The following is a 23,017-nucleotide window of genomic DNA, read 5'->3' as shown; positions in this document are numbered from 1 at the left end:
GGATCACACCCTGAGCCCAAGGCAGATGCTCAACCACTGAGCCACCCAGGCATCCTATAGTCAATTGATTATCATCAAGAGTGCCAACATAATGCAGTGGGGGGAAAATAGTCTTGTCAACAAATGGTGCTAGGAACCCCACCTCACATCATACACAAAAAATTAGTTCAAAGTGGATCAAAGACCTAAATGTAAGACCTAAAACTATGAAAATCTTAGAAATAAACCAGCCATAAATTTTCATGACCTTCGGTTAGATGATGATTTCTTGGCTATGACAGCAAAAGCACAGCAATGTCAGAAAAACTAGATAAATCAGACATCATTGGGACGCCTGGGTGGCTCAGCGGTTGAGTGTCTGCCTTGGGCTCAGGGCATGATCCCCGGTTGGGGGACTGAGTCCTGCATTGGGCTCCCTGTGAGGAGCCTGCTTCTCCCCCTGCCTGTGTCTCTGCCTCTCTTTCTGTGTGTCTCTCATGAATAAATAAATAAATAAATAAATAAATAAATAAATAAATAAATAAATATTTTTAAAAAATCAGACATCGTTAAAATTTAAAACTTTTGTGTTTCAAAAGAATCATCCAAAAATTGAAGAGACAACTCACAGAAGAAAACATTTGCAAATCATATATTTGATAAAAGACTTGTATCTAGAATATAAAAAGAACTCTTACAACTCAGAAATAAAAAGACAACCCAATTCAAAAATAGCAAAGGATTTGAACAGAAATTTCTTTATTTTTTTTTATTTTTTTTTTCCATCACCAATTTTATTTTATTTTTTATTTTTTTTCCCCATTTCTTTTTTTTTTATATATATATATATATTTTTTTATTGGTGTTCAACTTACTAACATACAGAATAACCCCCAGTGCCCGTCACCCATTCACTCCCACCCCCCGCCTTCCTCCCCTTCCAACACCCCTAGTTCGTTTCCCAGAGTTAGCAGTCTTTACGTTCTGTCTCCCTTTCTGATATTTCCCACACATTTCTTCCCCCTTCCCTTATATTCCCTTACACTATTATTTATATTCCCCAAAGGAATGAGAACATATAATGTTTGTCCTTCTCCGACTGGCTTACTTCACTCAGCAGAAATTTCTTTAAATGGCCAATAGTCCCATGAAAATAATGCAAATCCAAACCACGCTGAGATCACTTCACATCCACTAGGATGGTTATAATAAAAAAAGACGTACACAAAAAGACCAACAATAGCAAATGTTAGCAAGGATGTAGAGGTATTGGTACCTTCATGTATTTCTGGCAGGAAATGTCAGTTCTCCTCCAAATTGACCTAACATTTCAATCTAGATAAAAACAGTTTTTCATGGAACATTAGAGTTTATTTTCAAATGTAGCTATATATGGGGGCGCTTGGCTGGCTCAGTTGGAAGAGCATGCAACTCTTGATCTCGGGGTTGTGAGTTTGAGCCTCAGGCTGAATGTAGAAACTATTTAAATAAATAAAACTTTATAAAAATGTGGGGAACCTGGCTCAGTCCTTTGAGCATTCAACTCTGGTTTTGGCTCAGGTCATGATCTCAGGGTCATGGGATCAAACCCAGCATTGGGCTCCCAGCTCAGCGAGGAGTCTGCTTGAGATTCTTTCTCTCCTGCTCTCTCTACCCTTCTCTCCCACTCTCTCTAAATAAATAAAATCTTAAAAAACAAAACAAAAACAAAAACAAATGCTTCCTTTCCTAAACTGGTGGAGGGTACATAGGTGTGTCTACTTTTTTTTTTTTAAGATTTTATTTTAAGGCAATCTCCACACCCAATGAAGGGCTCAAACTCACAACCCCAAGATCAAGAGTTCCATGTTTCACCGACTGAGCCATCCAGGTGCCCCAATACCAAGTATTTTTTTTAAAGTGATATAAACACACACACACACATATATATTTATATATATATATAGTATATGATGTATAAGGCATTTAGATTTTTAAAAAAGACTTTATTTTAAAGCAATCTCTACACCCAATGTGGGGCTCGAACCCACAACCCTAAGATCAAGACTCTCATGCTTCACTGAATCAGCCAGGCACCCTATAGTTTTCTCTTTTTGTGTTCTGGAATATTTCCTTAAATAATAAGAATGAGGTAAGTCTCTAATGTAGAGAAATTTCTAAGACATTTTATTAGGTTAAAAAAGTAACTTACAGACATTTTATTAGGTTAAAAAAGTAACTTAAATGTTAGAAGTATGATTTCATTGATGTAAAGAAAAAAGCTGTGTGTATTTATATACATACTACGTATTACATGCATCTATTAAGAATACACTTTTAAAGGGGATGACTAGTGGCACCTGAGTTACTCAGTTGGTTAAGTGTCTGATCTCAGCTCAGGTCTTTTTTTTTTTCAGCTCAGGTCTTGATCTCAGGGTTGTGAGTTCAAGCCTTATGTTAGTCTACTTAAAAAAAAAAAAATTAAAAAAATAAAGGGGACATCTCTAGGAAAAAGAAGAGGAGGTGGGATGGAGAGAGGAGTGTTGTGAAGAGAGATGGCTGTGTTTTACCCTGCATACCTATGAGCAGCTTAAAACCATATGAAAGGGAATGTATTCATCTATTACTTGTGTGATCGTTTATAAAATGATTTTGAGAATTTCAGTAAGTCAAAAAAAAAAAAAATGCAGATACCCATGACCCAGCAATTTCAATCTAGGAATCCATCTTGACAAAGAATTCACTGAAGCACAATTTGTAATAGAGAAAATTTAGAAACAACCTACATGACCATCAATGGTGAAATTATATAACCATACAGTAGAATGCTATAGTAGTAGCTAAAGTTCATCAAATGCATAATATGTACAAGACCCTACATTCATGTTTTCACTTAATCCTTGCAAGGTAGACACCATTTTTTCTCTCATTTTATAGATGAGGAAATGGAGTCTCAGAGAGGTTGAGCCATTTGATCAGTTATTTAGACATAGGCTTTGAACTTGGGTCTATCTGATTTCACAATCATTCACCTTGACCACTGTGTCTCCTAAACACAGGCATTAAGAAAGATGAATTTAGGGATCCCTGGGTGGCGCAGTGGTTTAGCGCCTGCCTTTGGCCCAGGGCGCGATCCTGGAGACCCAGGATCGAATCCCACGTCAGTCTCCCGGTGCATGGAGCCTGCTTCTCCCTCTGCCTATGTCTCTGCCTCTCTCTCTCTCTCTGTGACTATCATAAATAAATAAAAAAAAAAAAATTTAAAAAAAAAAAAAAAGAAAGATGAATTTATTTATTTTTATTTATTTTTAAAAAGATTTTATTTATTTATTCATGGGAGACACAGAGAGAGACAGAGACATAGGCAGAAGGAGAAGCAGGCTCCTCACAGGGATCCTGATGTGGGACTCGATCCCTAAACTGGGATCATGCCCTGAGCAAAGGCAGATGCTCAACTGTTGAGCCACCCAGGCATCCCAAGAAGATTGAATTTAGATCAATGCCACTGCCATGAAAAGTTGTTCATCCTATGTTATTATAAAAAAAGTTTATAAAGTGGTTATTCAGTAAGATTTCAATTTTGTGAACTGGAAAAAAGATTCTTAGAATATCTGAAGGAATATTCACCAACTATCAGGTGGAAAGGTAGAGGTAGGACTAGGTCCGTGTTCATAGGTTATATTAGAAATTTCTAAAAAAAAAAAAAATTCTGTAAGGTTTGAATTTTTCACCAAGAAAGAGGATTCCTTTCATAAACAGAAAAGTAAGGATTTAAAAATAAAGACAGCAGTAATTCTGGGTTGTTGGGAGCTGCGTGGCAGAGTAAGCCTGAGGCTTCATGGAGGAGGGCACCGTTGGTATTCTGGAGGACAAATAGCCTTCAGATCAGAGACCTCAGCTGTCTGCCCATAGGCACATCCAGCTAGATGGTTGAGTTTTGTTAGACCTGCACAGCACTGATAATTTTTATCAATTGTCATTGCTTAAAATGTATAAGATTTCACATAAGAGGTAAGGATGCCTGGCTTCTCCAGGAAACTTGGCTGTGTGGCCCCACTGAGTCCAACTTCCTGATTAGAGCTGCTTAGATGGGGCCAGTGCTTTCCAGTTCCAGCAGCCAAGGTCACTCCTGCTCGTTACCTGTCCCAGTTCTGTGGACATAAGCTTTGTTGCATGGGGCACACATTGAAATGGAGACATTCTTGGCACTCCTTGAGCAGCCATGCCCACTCCTAATTCAGCTGGGTATTGGCTCCAGGGGCACACACCAGGAATTTGTCCCATCATTTATCTGACATACTTATTACATTCTGTTTCTTCTCTAGACAAAGCTCATGCTGGTGTGAAAATCAATAAAAGGAAATCTCATTTAGGATGGAGCTAGGAGGCCAGCAGGGGGAGCTCTCAAGCCCAGCACTAGGGGTCTACCGCAGACCCAAAGGGAAGAGTGGGATCCTGCAAGTAGATACTTCTGTGCTATCCCAGTGGGAGGAAGGAAAATTTCTTCCTGCCCCAGCAACAGTCAAAGACAGTCACAGTTCAGCCATTGAGAAGCCACTATACTTCAAGCTCCCAGTTTACTCTAATAGATTTTTATTTTTTTTAAATTTATTTATTTACTCATGAGAGACACACACACAGAGGCAGAGACACAGGCAGAGAGAGAAGCAGGCTCCATGCAGGGAGCCCGATGTGGGACTCAGTCCCGGGACTCCAGGATCACGCCCTGAGCCAAAGGCAGGCACTAAACTGCTGAGCTACTATCCCCAGATTTTTAATTTATAAGCCACTATAGTTCAAGTTCCCAGTTTACTCCAATAGATTTTTAATTTATAACTCCCAACTCCCCTTTTTCCTTTATTAAAGAGTGGTCCTCTCTTTGTTCAGGGAGTTACTTACCTGTGGTTTTGCTGGAACTTCCTTGTAGCTTCCAGGTTGTAATTCTCAGCAGTTCCCGAATAAACCCATCTTTAGCTTTTGCTGGTAAAACAACCAGCTGCTCCAGATGATGCTGTATGCAGGAGAAAAGAGCTCTCCACTTGAGACCTTGCCCCAGTTGCAAAGTTGTAAAGAAATAAATGGTGGCTATTGTTGTAAAACTTTACATTTTAGGGTGGTTTGTTTCATAGCAATAGATAACTCCAACAGTGGGCATAATGTCTGGTTTATCTCATGGTTCCCAGCCCCAGGGCCTGGTACAAAACAAGAGTTCAGTGAATATTGAAAAAGTGAATAAATAAACATTTGGATGATGAATAGATGGGTAGATAATGGCATTGACTCAGGCCTGACAGCCCTGGCGTGGTAGTTTCTGGCAGAATCAGGGACACAAGACAGCAGCTTCGTGGAGGATTGAAGGGACAGTTTCTTTTGGAATTGTTCTAAATCATTTCCTGGGCAAGGTTTCAGTCAGAGCCACTGAAGGTGACATATCACAGGCAGTGCAAAGACAGCTGTCCTGGTGAGGTGATAACTGCCATCCAGGGACCTGGAAGCTTCCCCAGTGCAGTGGTTCCAGAGCCACACCATGCTTGCTGGAGTCACACCAGCAGAAGGAATGCCTGGGGGTCAGGGGTGGCCCTCCATTTCACTCAGTTCCAGAGTTAAGTCTCACATGATTGCAATTGAACAGCTGGAACATGTTTTTTTTTTTTCCCCAATACAAACTCTGCAGTCCAAGAAGGAAGCTGGGAGGAGGCTGGGACAGATGCCAGGTGAGCCAGATGGCTACACCCGCATCCACTCACTGCTCTCACTGGGCATTTGGATCCTTACGTGACCTGCTGCCTCCCCGCCATCCCTCATGCACTTTGTGTTGTGGCCAACCTTCACTTGTCCTCCTCCCTCAAACTCTGCTCATCTCTTCAGCATAACTTTCTTCTCTTTTGCTTTTCCTTTGTGTAAGACACTTTCCTCCTCCTGTTTGCCCGGAAAATGCTTAGTGCACATCCAAAGACACTCTCAGGCATCAGCTGTAAACCTAAACGAATCTCTCCCTCCCTTGTTGATGGTGGCATTGAGCCGATGTGAACACAGTCTCATCTAATGCTGTATTGCAATTGTTCCTGTGTCTGTGACCTCTGTCAGCGCAAAGTTCGGAATAATAATAATAACTCCTATGTGTGTGATGTAAGCTGTAAGGATGATCACACAGCCCGTGTGTGTTGAGTTCTGATTGTATGACTGGATCAGAACAATCCCATAAGCCAGGTACTATTATCATGCTTCTTTCATAAATGGGGAAACTAAGGTACAGAAAGATTAGATAACTTGCCTGAGGTTTGCACAACTAATAGGGAAAGACAAACTCAGGACTGAAACCCAGGCAGGGTAGCCCCACAGCCCCACTCTCACCCTCTTTACTTTGTAACACATCCATCTTCTCAATTCCTATGACAAATTGCCAGTTTTTCTAAAGTAAGCTCTAAGCCCAACGTGGGGCTTGAACCCATGACCCAAAGTTCAAGAGTTGCATGCTCTACTGACTGAGCTAGTCAGGTGCCCCAAGTTGCCATTTTACTGATGAGAAAGTTGAAGCTCAGAGAGGCTAGGGAACTTAGCGGAGTCACCCTGCTGGAGAGTGGCCAAGCTAGGACACTGGTTCCCCAACATTCCCTAGTTGCACTTCTTGTGCACCAACTCCCCAGGACCTGTGGTGAGTTCCACTCTCAACTCCAGGAGTATCTGGGCCTCAGCCATTCCCCATAGTCTCTGGGCAAAGCCAGGGAAGAATCACCACTGAGCTAGACAACCTGCGTGTCTTTGGAGGGACAAAGCAGGGACAGGGAACCCAAGTCTCTGACCGCTGCAAGGAGCAGGTGGCCAGGAGTGAGGCCAGGTCATAACTCTGAACATGGAACCTGAGGACATCTATGAAAGGGACACAGAATACAGGGACAGGGACAGCACCTGTTACCCAAGTGTATTACAAAGAAAGGTGTTGGGGGCAATAAGTTACTGGCTTGGATAATCAGCACTTGGCCAATCAACACATTAGCTTATAGGGCCTGTTATGTGCCAGGCACAGGGCTGTGTGCTGGGGACTCAGTAGAGACCAAAATGATACTTTGTGGCCTCATGAGCCTTCTTGCTTGGTGCAGGAAATGTGGGACACACACTTTTCCTCCTGCCTCTTTCCCATTAGAATGGATGGAGTTTCCCTCCTGCCACTGATTCAGTTTTTTTTTTTAAAAGACTATTTCTTTGAGAGAGAGAGAGCACAAGCAAGAGAGGCAGAAGCAGGAGGGAGCAGGGATCCCGCTCCCTGCTGAGCAGGGAGCCCGATGTGGGGCTTGATCCTAAGACCCCAGGATCATGACCTGAGCCAAAGGCATACGCTTCACTGACTGAGCCCCCCAGGTGTCCCTGATTCAGTCATTTCTTTATCCAGCAAGTATTTCCTGCATGCCCACCATGAGCCAGCCCTTATGCTAAGTGTAAAGAATGCATTAGTGAGCAAAACATAAAAATCCCTGTTCTGGGGCAGCTGGGTGGCTCAGTCAGTGAAGTGTCTAACTTCAGCACAGGTCATGATCTCAGGGTCCTGGGATGGAGCCCTGGGCTGGGCTTCCTGCTCAGCAGGGAGCCTGCTTCTTCCTCTCCCTCTGCCTGCAGCTCCCCTAGCTTGTGCTGTCTCTCTTTCCAATAATGATAAAATCTTAGGATGTCTGGGTGGCTCAGCAGATTAGCGTCTGCCTTTGGCTCAGGCCGTGATACTGGTCTGGGGATCGAGTCCCACATTGGGCTCCCTGTGAGGAGCCTGCTTCTCCTCTGTCTATGTCTCCGCTTCTCTCTGTGTCTCTCAGGGATAAATAAAAAATAAAATATTTTAAATTAAAAAAAAAAATCCTTAAAAAAAAATTCCCTGTTCCCGGAGCTTCCAGTCAATAGACAACAAATAAACAAGGGAACACACAGAGAAGTGTTGACTTTGGGAAATCAAGAAGGGAAGGGAGGTGGAGCAGGTGAGAAGGACCCAAAGTGAAGGGAGGACAGTCCTCTCTCTGCAGGAGGTATGCACAGATGTGGGCTCAGGTAGATACAGGACCAGGACAAGGGAGTGAGTGTGGGAAGTGGGAGGAGCAATGAGATGTCACACCCAGTTACATCAGAAAGGGGAGTTGGGGGCAGCCCAGTGGCTCAGCGGTTTAGCACCACCTTCAGCTCAGGGCCTGATCCTGGAGACCTAGGGTCGAGTCCCACGTTGGGCTCCCTGCATGGAGCCTGCTTCTCCCTCTGCCTGTGTTTCTGCCTCTCTCATGAATAAATAAATAAAGTCTTTAAAAGAAAGAAAGGAAAGAAAGGAAGAAAAGAAAGAGAAAGAAAGAAAGAAAGAAAGAAAGAAAGAAAGAAAGAAAGAAAGAGAAAGAAAGAAAGAAAGAAAGAAAGAAAGAAAGAAAGAAAGAAAGAAAGAAAGAAAGAGGAGTGGGATCTGAGTACAGAAACACAGGAGAATTCCAGAAGGTGGGAGCCCAGGGACCCCACGGCCCAAGTCCACTGTGAGGCAGCCCTCAGGTGCCGGAAATACACAGGCAAATGAATGGGTTCAGCCAGGGTGGGCTGCTCCTAGGATGCATCCATGTGCCCTTGATACTCTTTTTTTTTTTTTTTTTTAAGATTTTATTTATTTATTCATGAGAGACACAGAGAGGCAGAGACACAGACAGAGGCTGGCTCAGGTCAAGACCCAGGGATCATGAACTGAGCCAAAGCCAGACACTCAACCACTCAGCCACCCAGGTGCCCCAATACTCCTCTTTTCAAGAGGTGCCCCTAGTTCTCCTCTCTGTGAGTGTAAACTGGTCTCAGTAATTTGTGTCTAAAGAGCAGATTAAAACAAAAGCAATGGTGTGACTTGTGAGACTTGGTCACAAACAGCACTTTAGCTTCCTGCTGGCTCTCTGACTCTGGGGGCAGCCAGATGCCATGGCAGGAAGACTGGAGCAGCCCTCTGGACAGGACCACATGGTATGGGGTGGAGGCCCTGTAGCCCACAGCCATGTGAATGAGTCCCCAGGGAGGGGGACCTGAAAGCCTCTGGCCCCTACCGAGCCTTCAGATACAGTAGCTCTGGTTGACATCTTAACTGCAAACCTCATGAAAAATGGTGAGTCAGAACTTCCTAGCTCTGTTGCTCCTAAATTTCCTTTTTTTTTTTTTTTTAAAGATTTTATTTATTTATTCATGATAGTCACACAGAGGGAGACAGAGAGGCAGAGACACAGGCAGAGGGAGAAGCAGGCTCCATGCAGGGAGCCTGACGTGGGATTCGATCCCAGGTCTCCAGGATCGCGCCCCAGGCCAAAGGCAGGCGCCAAACCGCTGCGCCACCCAGGGATCCCCGCTCCTAAATTTCCTAACCCATGGAACAGTGAAGTGGTAAGTTGTTTTTTTTATTTAAACCAAAGTTCTGGGGTAATTTTTATACAGCAACAGATAACTAATATAGCAGGTATCTTTGATTGTGACGAGCAATCGGAGGACAGGCTCCCACCCAGTTATGCAAGAACCCGGGCTCCCTCTATCTTGCGACTTGGCCATCCCCTGGAGCCCTTGGAGCTCCCTGGAGATCTGCATTGGGCTGGAAGTCACAGATAAAGAAAGTGAGAGAGATTGTTAGGGAGGTTTTCAAAGGTCATGCTTGCTAATGAATAATAAAAAAAAAAAAAAAGAAAAATGGGATGAGGAAGTGACATTTAGGATGGAACCAGAAGATGATTAGAGCATAGGGCGGGAGGACAGGAAAAAGAAACAGCATCAGTAGGAAGACTCCCCTGGCCTGAAAGTGCAGATGTATTTTAGGAAACAATGAGACTCCCTGAGTGATGAGCTCGAGGAGTGAGGCTGAGAATGGCTGAACATGAGTCTGTAGAGGTGAGTGGAGACTGAGCACATCCGGCCTTGTAAACAGCCAGCTTTATACCAGAGTCAGTGGGAAGATGCTGCAGAGTTTAAGCTGGAGATGGAAGAGCAGATTGGCACTGGGAAATATCGTCATGGCTACCATAGAGGGAGGAGGGAGGGGCTCCAGCGGGAGCAGGAAGAGTGGTCAGGAAGCTGATGCAGCACTCAGAGATAGAAACAGCCTGCTCTGGTTTGTGCAGGGTGGACAGACACCCTGAAGGGATAGAGGGGGCCAGGATGCAGTATTTGAGTGAATGTGGGGGAAGCTAAGTAGCCCCAGGCTTCTGTATGAAAGAATTATTCTCTATGGGGAATAATGGGAGACTGCAGGTTTAGAGGCAGCCTGATGAGTTCACCTTTTAAAATTATGAACTGAAAAAATAAAAAAATAAAAATAAAAAAATAAAATTATGAACTGTTGGATATGTACAAAATAATTGATGTCAAATATACACAAGCAATGGAGTGAAATAATAAATTAGACACCTAGCTTGAAAAACAGAACATTAGCAACATTGCCGTTTCCCCCATTTCTTCCTCCCAACACATCTCCCTGACCCCCACAACTCTAATTTATAATATTTTAAAACTCATTACCTTGCTTTCATTTCTCTCATAAACATGAGTGACTATTTTATTATAAATACACTTACCAAAATGTTCCAGTTAAGAATTGCAAGGGTTTGCTTTTTCAGTATAAAACAGACTGCATGCCCAATAAACCTCCGAATATCTAGATCCTATTTAACATTTGGATCAAACTTTCTTTTTTTTTTTTTTGGATCAAACTTTCTGCCCAGACATTGACTCTCCTGTTGCTCTTGGCCACACATCCCCTATTGATGCAGTGGGCCCTATGGGGTACACTTCACTGGGCCCAGCAAGATGCACTTTTTTTTTTTTTTAATTTTTTTTAATTTTTATTTATTTATGATAGTCATACACAGAGAGAGAGAGAGGCAGAGACACAGGCAGAGGGAGAAGCAGGCTCCATGCACCGGGAGCCTGATGTGGGATTCGATCCTGGGTCTCCAGGATCGCGCCCTGGGCCAAAGGCAGGCGCCAAACCGCTGCGCCACCCAGGGATCCCCAGCAAGATGCACTTTATGCATTCATTGAGATGGTGCAAATTTTCTCCTCTCATCTACTAAAGGGGTAAGTTGCATTCATTAAATTTCTCATCTCTAACCTGGCTGATTGAGTGATTGATTTTAAGTAGGCTCTGTGAGCAGCTCGGAGCCTAACACAGGGCCTGAACTCAAGAGACCTTGAGATCAAGAACTGAGCTGAGATCAAGAGTCAGATGCTTAACCAACTGAGCCTCCCAGGTGGCCCTAACCTGGCCTTTTTAGAATAAATACAATTTAGGCACAGTGTGTTATCTTTTCTGTATAACTTTAAAAAATATTTTATTTATTTATTCATGAGAGACACAGAGAGAGAGGCAGAGACATAGGCAGAGGGAGAAACAGGGTTCCTGTGGGGAGCCCAATGCAGGGCTTGATCCCAGGACCCCGGGATCAGGACCTGAGTCAAAGGCATATGCTCAACTGTTGAGCCACCCAGGTGCCCCTTTTCGATATACTTCTAGATTCAGTAATTATTATTACTAATAATTAATTTGCTTAGGGTTTTTACATGTATGTTTCCAAATTGCATATCACTGGTATATTATTTATTGTTTTTTTTTTTAAAGATTTATTTATTTATTCATGAGAGAGAGAGAGAGAAGCAGAGACAGGAGGAGGGAGAAGCAGGCTCCATGCCGGGAGCCTGACACTGGACTCGATCCGGGACTCCAGAATCGCGCCCCGGGCCAAAGGCAGGCGCTAAACCGCTGAGCCATCCAGGGATCCCTTACTTATTGTTATGTAACAATTATGCTAAAAGTTAGTAGCTTAAAACAACAAACACTTATTGTTTCATAGTTTCTATGGGTCAGGAATTTGGGAGCTGCTTTTAGGTGGGTAGTTTTGTTTTGTTTTGTTTTGAAGATTGTATATATTTATTCATGAGAAACAGAGAGAGGGAGGCAGAGACATAGGCAGAGGGATAAACAGGCTCCCTGTGGGAAGCCAGATGCAGGCCTCCATCCTGGGACCCTGGGATCATGCTCTGAGTCAAAGGCAAATGTTCAACCGCTGAGCCACCCAGGTGTCCCAGGTGGGTAGTTCTTGCTCAGGGTCTCTGATGACTTTTCACTCATGATGTCAGCCAGGACTGTGGTTATATAATGTCTTGACTAGGACTGGGGATCTGTTTTCAAGATAGCCTATTTACATAAATACTGGAGGCTTCAGTTCGTTGCCTTGTGGGTCTCTCCATGGTGTTGCTTGAATGGCCTAATGACATGTCAGCTGGCTTCACCCAAAGAAAGTAAGGCTGATGTTGCAAAGTCCTCCTGACCTAGCTCCAGAAATCACCCTGTGTCATTTCCACAATATCCTATTGATACCCATGGGTCAGCCCTCTTCCATGACAGCAGCATCACTCAGAGGCCATTTTGGAGGCTGGCTACCATACTTGTCATGTCTCCTTGGTCTTCAATCTGGGACAATTTCTCAGATTAATTTTTCTTCCATGAACCTGACATTTTTTTTTAGAGTTGTAACTAACCAGTTGTTTTCTAGGATATCCCTCAGTTTGGATATTTTGATGTTTTGTAATGATTCCTTTGAGGCTATTCTTTGGGTAAGAATACTACAGAAGTGAAGTGCTCTTCTAAGTGCTTCATATTAGATGGTACATGATGTTGGTATGTCTTATAAATGGTCATGTTGGGACACCTGGGTGGCTTAGTGGTTGGGTGTCTGTCTTTGGCTCAGGGTGTGATCCTGGTCCGGGGATCGAATCCTGTATCAGCCTCTCTGTAAGGAGCCTGCTTCTCCCTCTGCCTATGTCTCCACCTCTCTCTTATGGATAAGTAAAACAAAAATCTTAAAAATAAATAAATGGTCATGTAAACTTCGATCACTTGGGTAAGGTAGTGTGTTCTAGGTTTCTCCACTGTGAGGTTACACTTTTTCTCTTTGTAATTAGTAAACATTCGTGAAGAGAGACTTTGAATTTATGCAGATATCTTGTTTCTCATCATACTTTTACTTACTAATTTTTTTAGATATGATTTTTCTTTTTAAATATTTTATTTTTTTAAGTAACGTCTTTTTTTTATCATGATTCTTTTTTTTTTTTTTTTAGGATTTTATTTATTTATTCGTGAAAGACACAGAGAGAGAGAGGCAGAGACACAGGCGGAAGGAGAAGCAGGCTCCATGCAGGGAGCCCGATGTGGGACTGGAGCCCGACGTGGAACTGGAGTCCGACGTGGAACTCGATCCCGGGTCTCCAGGATCAGGCCTTGGGCCGAAGACAGCACTAAACTGCTAAGCCACTGGGGTGCCCTTTTTTAAAGTAATATCTATACCCAACATGGCTCAAACTCACAACCCCGAGATCAAGAGTCACATGCTCTACTGACTGAGTCAGCCAGGCTCCTCTTACTTATTAATTTTAACATCTTTTTTTTTTTTTTAAATGTCTTTATTTTTTTTTAATTTTTTTTTATTATTATTTTTTTAATTTTTATTTATTTATGATAGTCACAGAGAGAGAGAGAGAGAGGCAGAGACACAGGCAGAGGGAGAAGCAGGCTCCATGCACCGGGAGCCTGACGTGGGATTCGACCCCGGGTCTGAGGGGATCGCGCCCTGGGCCAAAGGCAGGCGCTAAACTGCTGCGCCACCCAGGGATCCCATTAATTTTAACATCTATCAATGAGTCATGCCTGCAACAATTATTACTGTGCAATTTGCTTAATGATGATTTTCTATTTCTATCATTCCTTCTATATTTACTTATTAGAATCCTACAGTAAGGAAGAGATGTCTCTTCTCCCCCATTTACTTATTTATATTAGAATAGACTCATGAACCTTTATTTTATTTATAGGTAATTATTAGTATCTGTCGTATATTTTTTTTGTGTCAACTTGACTAGATCAAGGAATGCTGATATTTGGTTAAGTGATATTTTGGGGTGTATCTGTGGGGGTGTTCCTGGATGAAACAGACATTTCATCAATCAGTGGACTTTGAAGTGGTTAGCTGTCCCAAATGTGAGTGGGCATCATCCAATCCATTGGGGGTCTGAAGAGAACAAAAAGTTGTAGGGGAGGGGGAAGAATTTGCCCCTTCCTGCCTGATTGCTTGAAGCGGACATCAATCTTCTGCTCTTAGTGCTTCTGGTTCTCAGGTTTTCAGACTCTGATGGAATTATACCATGGCTCTCCTGGATCTCCAGCATGCACATGGCAGACTGTGGGACTTTATGGTCTCCATAATTGCATAAGCCAATTCTTGTTAATAAATCTCTTCACATATATATCCTGGTGATTCTGTTTCTTTCTTTTTTTTAAAGGTTTTATTTATTTATTTGTTTGTTTGTTTATTTAAGAGAGAGCACCAGTGGGTGGAGGGACAGAGGGAGAAGTGGACTCCCTGCTGAGCAGGAAGCCCAAGGTGAGGCTTAGTCCCAGGACCTTGGAATCATTACCTGAGCCGAAGGCATACGCTAAACCAACTGAACCACCCAGGTGCTCATTGGTTCTATTTCTTTGGAGAACTCTGACTAATACACTATCACTATTCATTGAATTACTCAAATTGTCCCAGATTTGGCCCTTGGAAGCTCCTTCATGTTGACTCTTGTTTTTCTGAAATGCCCCCATCATTTTTTGAGCACTCCATTACTTTCTGTCACTGCATGATGTTCTAGACTCATCTTGTTTCATCTCTGCCCTAGCCTGGAAATGAACCATATCTCCGAAGAGCCGTGATTACTTTTATTGGAGCATGGAATTTAAGAACCAAGATCTGGGTATTGGCTGTGTTCATTGTTGCTGGGATGTCTTTGTCTCTAGGCCCTCTCAAGGTGTACAGTAGGATCTATCCCTCTGTGTGTATATATGTGTGCATGTGTTATATGTGTCACGTCATATATGTGTTTAACATATAGGCAGATGATAAGTTTATACTAATGCTTTTGATTCCAATCCAACACTACCCTCTTCCTTATCTGTAACTCTTTATTTCAACAGTGAGAAATCTGGTTCTCATAATCCATCGTGTATTACTTACATGCTTACTACAAGTATATACTCAGATAGTTTCAGAATTTCTAACCAATAACCCTCTGAAAAACAAATACTGTAATTTGAGTGCAATACCTGTGTTGTTCAGTACCTGTCTTTTGCCTTAAAGTATGTAGTCAAAATACTGGCATCCAAAGTGACCTAGGTGAGTTTTTATCTTCCCTACTCCCTTTAGTGTGGTTATGTTACTCATTTTTAATGCAGTGAAGTTCACGTCTCACTGCTTATTTTCTTTTTGGGGTACCCCCCACATATTCAAGTTGACTTTTATTTATTTATTTATTGTTTGGTGGGTAGGTAAAACATTAATATGAGCCTAAGAGTCAGCACTACAGAAAAAACTATACGCAGAGAAGTGTCACTCTTCCCTAACCCCTTCTAGGCCAGTTCCATTCTTGGGTTCTTTCTCACCTATTCCCACCTACTCCATAAAGATAATAAATGTCATTAGTTCTGGTTTATCCTTCTTGTGTTTCTTTTTGCACAATGAATAGATATAGGTATATCTTCTTACAGTCTCTTCCTTCTTACATAAACGATAGCATCCTATATGCTGCTGGAAATTACTCCCTTGTAGTTCATAGAGATTTTCCTCCTTTTTTTTTATTTACTTATTTATTTGGGGGAGAGAGAGAGTGAGCAAGTGGGGAGAGGCGGGATAGGGGAAGAGGGAAAGAGAGAATCTCAAACAGACTGCATGTTGGGAGCAGAGCCCAATGCGGGATTTGATCTCATGAGCCTGAGATCATGACCTGAGCTGAAATAAAGAGTTGGTCACTCAACCAGCTGAGCCACCCAGGCGCCCCCTTCTTTTCCCCTTTAACAGCTGCATAGTACTCTATTGTCTGGATGTACTAAATCCCTTCATCCATCTCCCATGTATGATGCAGTATGTAGAGCTTGTTTCAGTTATTTGCAATGACAAACAATGCTTCAATAAATAATCTTGTGAGTATATATTTTCATATCATTGGAGGTGTATCATCAGGGGAAATTCCTAGAAGTGGCATCGCTGGGTCACAAAGTAAGTACATATGTAGCTTTGTTAGATATTGACAAATTTTCCTACAGAAAGTTTATACTGGGATGCCTGGGTGGCGCAACGGTTGAGCCTCTGCCTTTGGCCCAGGGTGTGATCCCAGAGTCTGCGGATCAAGTCTTACATCAGGCTCCCTGCATGGAGCCTGCTTCTCCCTCTGCCTGTGTCTCTGCCTCTCTGTGTGTCTCTCATGAATAAATAAATAAAATCTTAAAAAAAAAAAAAAGAAGAAAGTTTATACCAGTTCCTGTTTCAATTGGCAACATGAGGTCTGTTTCACCACAGCCTCACCAACAAAATATGTCATTGCACTGTTTACTTTTACCAATCTGATAGGTGTTTTGGTGTTGATTTAATTTATTTAGGTTTAAACATTTTTTCGTATGTTTGAAAACGATTTTTATGTCTTTTATTCTATGAATTTTCTGTTCAGATCTTTTCCCCATTTTTAAAAATCTAGGTTTTGGTCTTTTGTCTCTCAATTGTAATAGTTCTTTCTATATTAAGGATACAGGTTGAAAATTTTTCTGATTTGTCAGTTGTCTTAGTTTAGAAGCTGTGGGGAGCTTTTGTTTTCTATTTTATACACAATTTTTCTATTGCTGGAATGTTTTATGAGGATCAAGTATTAACATGTGATAATTTCAACAAGTAAATGGTTCATCTTCTAAAGGCTTTAAAATAAAGGACATTTATTATTTCATATAACAAGAAGTTTGAGTAGGTGGTGAATTCTTCTAGTAATTAAGTGATTCAATGATGTCATCAGAGGTCTAGCATTTTCTTATCTTTCTTCTCAGACGTTTTCAGTGTGTTGATTTTTGTCTCCTTACCTGTCCTTTCAGGGTCCTAAAATGACTGTCACAGCTTGTTTATGGTGTTTGTGCCATGCAAAAAAAAATCTTTTCTTCATGTGAGGTAGTCAAATTTATTAATCTTCTCTTTTACTGTCTCTGGAACTTTTAAAAAATTTATTCATGAGAGATGCAGAGAGAGAGAGAGAGAGAGAGAGAGAGGCAGAGACATGGGCAGAGGGAGAAACAGGATTCCTGTGGGGAGCCCGATGCAGGACTCGATCCCAGGACCCCAGAACCATGACCTGAGCCGAAGGCAGATGCTCAACCACTGAGCCAGCCAGATGCCCCGTCTCAGGATTTTTGAATCAGAGTTGGAAAGACCTTTTCTACATAGGTTAATGAGGAATTCACTCAAATTTTCCTCCAGTGCTTCTATGGTTTTATATTTTACATTTAGATTCTTGTCCACCTGAAGTGTATAGGTCTATTTTTTTTTCTTGATCCTAATGGTTACTGGGTTGTCCCACACCATATATTATAAAGGTCACCTATTCCCTAGTGGAATTGAGATGCCTCCTGCCCTATACCAAGTTTCCACTGTACTTGGGTTAGGTTTTCTCTTCTATTCTGCTGGTTTGTCTATTCTTGTAACACTACCATGCTGTGTTAATTACAGAAGCTTTATACTTGTTTTAATGTCTGCTAGGACTGGTCCTCTGTCTAGCTATCTGTTGTGTTATCTCCCATATTCTAGCTTTTGTGGGCAACAGGAATCTGGGAGCAACCTAGTTGAGGACTCTGGCTCTCCGTCTCTCATGAGCTAATCTAGCTGTAGGCAAGGCTGCAGTCAACTCAAGACTCCACAGAGGCCGAGGCCCAAAGAGTCACCTTCTAAGCTCACTCACATGGTTGTGGGCAGGCCTCAGCTCCTCCCTGGCTGGAGACGTCAGTTCCTTGCCGCATGGCCTCTCTGTGGGACTGCTCATAGCATGGTTTTCCTCAGAATAACTGATCCAAGAGAGGGAAGGTGAGGAAGGCCCAAGATGGAAACCTCAGTTTTTATAACCTAGGAGCTGGGAATGAGAAGACAAGCCACAGGCTGGTATTGGCCCAAATAATATCAGTTTCTCCAGGCAGAACTATGGAGCTCTTCGTCCTTATGGCCTGTCTTTCCACCTGGGCAGAACTTCTGCCTCACCCTGTGGGAACTAGGGGGAAAGCAGCCCATTATCATTGAGTGACGTCTCTGCCCTATAACCTGGTGGGGGGGCGGGGGATAGTAGCCCATGGTCTTCTTGATTTTCCCTCCTGGCATGGAATATCTGTCCTGGGAGAGAGCTGGGGTTCCAGTCATGGGGTTCCAGTAATTTAGGCCTGTCATGCCCGGCCTAGAGCTTCTTCCCTACAAGTGCGGGTTGTGTGTGGGGAAAAGATGCCTGTTTCTTTTTTTGCTGCACCTTTCTGGAATAGAGAGAGCTTCCTTGACAGGGGGATGACAAACATTAATGGCTTGCCCCTCCTGGAGTGAGACGTTAGCTCTATACTGAGAAATGGGGAATAGAGTGAGAGAAAGAGGCCCTTGTTTTCTTGGCTGCACAGCCTGTCTTCCAGAAGACAGGAGGGGGACGAGGGAGATCCCTGGATGGCTCAGTGGTTTGGCACCTGCCTTTGGCCCAGGGCGTGATCCTGGAGTCCCGGAATTGAGTCCCGCGTTGGGCTCCCTGCATGGAGCCTGCTTCTCCCTCTGCCTGTGTCTCTGCCTCTCTCTATCTATCATAAATAAATAAATAAATAAATCTTAAAAAAAAAAAAAAGAAGGGGGACGAGGTGGGAAGAGAAAGGAGTGGGCTGTGGCTCAAATGCTACAAGCTCTCACTGTTCTTACTAAGATTTCCTTGAATGAATTCTACATTCGCTGGATATGCCTGTAGGATAATTTCCAGACATTAAATAGTTGGGTTTTCAAAACTATTTTTTTCCCAGTGAAATGGTTGTTTCACTGGGAAGTCTACTGAGCTCCTCACTCTGACATTTTGGAAATCAACCTTAAGATTTATTTATTTATTTATTTATTTTTTTTATTTATTTATGATAGTCACAGAGAGAGAGAGAGAGAGGCAGAGGCATAGGCAGAGGGAGAAGCAGGCTCCATGCACCGGGAGCCTGACGTGGGATTCGATCCTGGATCTCCAGGATCGCGCCCTGGGCCAAAGGCAGGCGCCAAACCGCTGCGCCACCCAGGGATCCCTCAACCTTAAGATTTAAAAATATTTCTTGGTCTATGGTTTTCCTCTTGTCATTTCTTATTTGTTATACTTGTTTTCTCTCCCCCTTTTCTTAAATAAGTGAGCTGATACTTTTTGTTTGTTAATTTTTACGAAAATCCAAGTCTAATTTTTATTCTCTAGTCTATTCATTTTTTTAAATTGTTTTCCCATTTGTGCTTTTTTTTTAAGATTTTATTTATTTATTTATTTTTTATCTTTTTTTTTTAATTTATTTTTTATTGGTGTTCAATTTACTAACATACAGAATAACCCCCAGTGCCATCACCCATTCACTCCCACTCCCCGCCCTCCTCCCCTTCTACCATTTTATTTATTTATGAGAGACACAGAGAGAGAGAGAGGCAGAGACACAGGCAGAGGGAGAAGCAGGCTCCCCACTGGGAGCCTGATGTGGGGCTGGATCCCAGGTCTCCAGGATCAGGCCCTGGGCTGAAGGCGGCGCTAAACCGTAGAGGCACCCAGGCTGCCCCCATTTGTGCTTTGTTTGGGTTTACTTTGTGTCTCTTTCTCTAGTTTTGAGCTGGGAATTATATTCATTTCTTTCCATTCTTTCATTTTAATGATACTTTTCTTTGGATTCATGGTTGTTTTTTCAGTAGGAGACTTCTTCAGTTGATGTGTTTTATTTTCTGATTTTTGGTAGGGCGGATATGTATGTATGTACATATTTTTGTAGTTAGTAGGCTCCACGCAAAACGTGGGACTTGAATTCATGACCCTGAGATATACAGTTGCATGATCTACCAACTGAGTCAGGCAAGGAGCCCCCCAAACCTTTTGGTTTTAATAATAGCTCCATACAGATCTGCTAATAATCTTTTTTCATTTTTGTGGTATTGGGTGTTTTACAAGATTTCTAGTTCAATAGCACACTTATACCAATAGAGCAAAGTCCACAGTTTAGTGGATTTTCATTTGTTTGTTTGGTGGGGGAAGGGTTGGAGGCTTCCAATTTGTTTCTTTCTTTTTTGTGTTGTAAGATCCTAAATTTTCTTCTTCTGTTTTTTGCCCCCTCCACTACTCAATTGCTCAAGGACACCTCTTGCTAATTTTGGCCTTTTTTCTTCTTCCAGAACCTATGTGTTTTATTTTATATTTTATTTTATTTAAGTAAGCTCTGTGCTCAAGAAGGGGCTTGAATTCATGACCTGAGGATCAAGAGTCACATGTTCCAGGGACTGAGCTAGCCAGGCACCCCAGAACCTATGCATTCTAAAGACTGATGCCTCATATCCTACTCACAAGGAACTTACCTTGCCTGTGGTGCAAGCTCTGAACTCCTCAGACATTCTCCTAGTATTTTCAGGTTATGGAAGGTCTTTCCCACGGAGGTTCTAAATCCACTTTGAGCCCAGCTGCCAGCCCCCGCCCCCTCCTGTTTTTCTGGGCACAAAGCCTGCTAGTGGGCGGGGTGAGTTGGTGTGCTTTGTTTTTATTTAGTTATTTTGAAGATTGGACACTCTACTTTTAAGTTACATTGAGGCTGTGGTTTCAGCAGTGTCAGTCCCACTCTTCTTATTCTGATTTGTTTTGAGAGGAAACATTGAGAAATGGGGTCCCAGGCAGCTGCTCTGGTCCTCAGCTAACGGAGAGACTCCCGGCTCTTGTTTTGTAACTTTCTAACTCAGGGTTTTGTTCATTAGCTTTAAAAAAATTTTTTTTAAGGCTTATTTATTGGGGCACCTGGGTGGCTCAGTTGGTTACGCAGCTCACCTTTGATTTCGGCTCAGGTCTTGATCTTCAGGGTCCTGGGTTGGATGCCGGAATGGGTGGGGGATGGACTCCAGGGCAGCACAGACTGGGCTTAAGATTCTCCCTCTCCCTCTGCCTCTCCCCTCACATGCTCTCTCTCAAATAAATAAAGCAAATAGATACGGTTGCTTAACCAACTGATCCACCCAGGCACCCCTCATTAGGTTTTACCCTTTCTTAGTTCCTAATATTTGCATTCGAGGTCATAAATTTCTGTCTCAGAATTATTACTTGTTCTCTAATTTGGATAGATGATATTTTGACCATGACTTGCAATCTAAAACAACACAAATCTATTTATTTTCTAACTTTTGTTGTGTTTTCTTTTTCCTTAGCCCAGAAATTTCATCAAATATTTCTTAGTTTCCAAATACATACTCCCTCCCCCTTTCTATTTATCTGTTTGTTGGTGATGTTTAACTTAATTGCATTGCGGTAAAAAAAATACAATTATTTTAATATTCTGAAATTAGTTGAGTTGCATTATGGTTGAGAATTTAATCCATTTATTGGAAAATGTTCTGTGCACGTTTTTCTGCATTTAGGTCCAATGCTCTGTATTTATCCACTAGGTCAAGTTCATTAACCACATTCTTCACGTCTTTTATACCTTTGGCAATTTTTTTCCTGCATGTGCCATCAGATCTACAACTGTGATTTGTCTGTTTTTCCTTGTGGTTCTATCCATATATGTAGTATCCATTGACATATTTTTATTGCTTTATTGCTATTTATTTTTCCTTGTGGTTCTACCTACCTATGTATATGTATATATTTACATATCTTTATTGCTTATGGACTTTTTTTGTTCAAAGATTTTTTCAAGGGCAGCCCGGTGGCTCAGCGGTTTAGCGCCACCTTCAGCCTGGGATCCTGGAGACCTGGGATCAAGTCCCACATCCGGCTCCCTGCATGGAGCCTGCTTCTCCCTCTGCCTGTGTCTCTGCCTCTCTCTCTCTCTCTCTCTCTCTCGAATAAATAAATAAAATCTTAAAAAAAATAAATAAAATCTTTTAAAAAAAGATTTTTTCTAAATATTTTTATTTATTTATTTGAGACAGAGAGAATGAGCCAGTGAGACGAGGGGTAGAGGGAGAGGAAGAAGCAGTCTCCCCACTGAGCAGGGAGCCTGACACGGGGCTTGATCCCAGGACCCCAGGACCATGACCTGAGCCCAAGGTAGATGCTTCACCAACTGAGCCCCAGACACCCCATGGACTTTATTTTTAATAATAAATACATTTTAAATTGCTATATATTTTAAAAATCATTACGTAAGACCCTGTCTAGTAATGCTTTTAACATGGATTTTTTTTTCTGATACTAATATAGCTATTTCAGCTTTCTTTTAGCATTTGCCTTATTTTTTCTCTATCCTTGCCTTGTACTTCCAAATTTTTTATATCCTTTTTTTTTTGAGAGAGAGAGAGACAGCACAGGACCAATGGGGGAAGGGGCAGAGGGGCTTGATTTCATGGCCCTGAGATCATGACCTGAACCAAAAAGAAATCAAGAGTCGGCAGCCCAACTGACTAAGGCACCCAGGCACCCCTATATCCTTCTGTTTTATGTGTATCTTTTATAAATAGCATGCAGTGCTAATATATGGTTTTATAAATAGTAGATTCGTTAGCATAGCATAAATTATGCTGTGATAAATGTAGTGGGCAGAATAATGACTTCTCAAAGATGTCCACATCCCAATTCCTGGAGACTGTGAACTTCACATGGCAAAGGGTACTTTGCAGATATGATTAAGTCTAGGATCTTGAGATGGAGAGATTACTCTGGATCATCCAGGTGGGCCCAATGTAATCATAAGGGTCCTTACAAGTAGAAGTGGGGTCAGAGTTAGAGATTTAAATACACTGTGCTGTTATCTGTGAAGATAGAAGGGGGAGGCCATAAATCAAGGAATGCAGGCTGCTTCCACACGGGATGCAACCTTACTGTCACCTTGACTTTAGCAGAGTGACTTCTGACCTCCAGAACTGTAAGATAATAAATTTGTATTGTTTAAAGCCACTACATTTGTGGCAACTTGTCACAGCAGCAAATAGAGATCCAATACAATAATAAGCAACTCCAAAATCTCAGTGGCTTTCAAAAACAAAAGTTTATCTCTTGCTCA

At 42.2% G+C, this 23,017-nt stretch overlaps 1 protein-coding gene across 5 annotated transcripts in view; it reads left to right on the top strand.

Moving 5' to 3' along the window:
- The window catches only part of SPDYC (speedy/RINGO cell cycle regulator family member C), a 41,502-nt gene that overhangs the window by 7,808 nt on the left and 10,677 nt on the right, over positions 1 to 23,017 (top strand). The window contains exon 1 of one of the 5 annotated variants that reach the window (XM_049096944.1): positions 10,993 to 11,016. The exons of 3 other annotated variants lie outside the window; for them this stretch is intronic. The gene's annotated coding sequence lies outside the window, so the exon portion shown is untranslated. Of the gene's footprint in view, positions 1 to 10,992; positions 11,017 to 21,950; positions 22,066 to 23,017 lie in introns of those variants that run through there. One more of the 5 variants, XM_049096943.1, reaches the window with a different exon arrangement.

The sequence above is a fragment of the Canis lupus genome, chromosome 18 (assembly GCF_003254725.2).
Source record: "Canis lupus dingo isolate Sandy chromosome 18, ASM325472v2, whole genome shotgun sequence".
NCBI classification, from domain to species: domain Eukaryota; kingdom Metazoa; phylum Chordata; class Mammalia; order Carnivora; family Canidae; genus Canis; species Canis lupus.
This window is presented reverse-complemented; position numbering and strand designations above follow the sequence as displayed.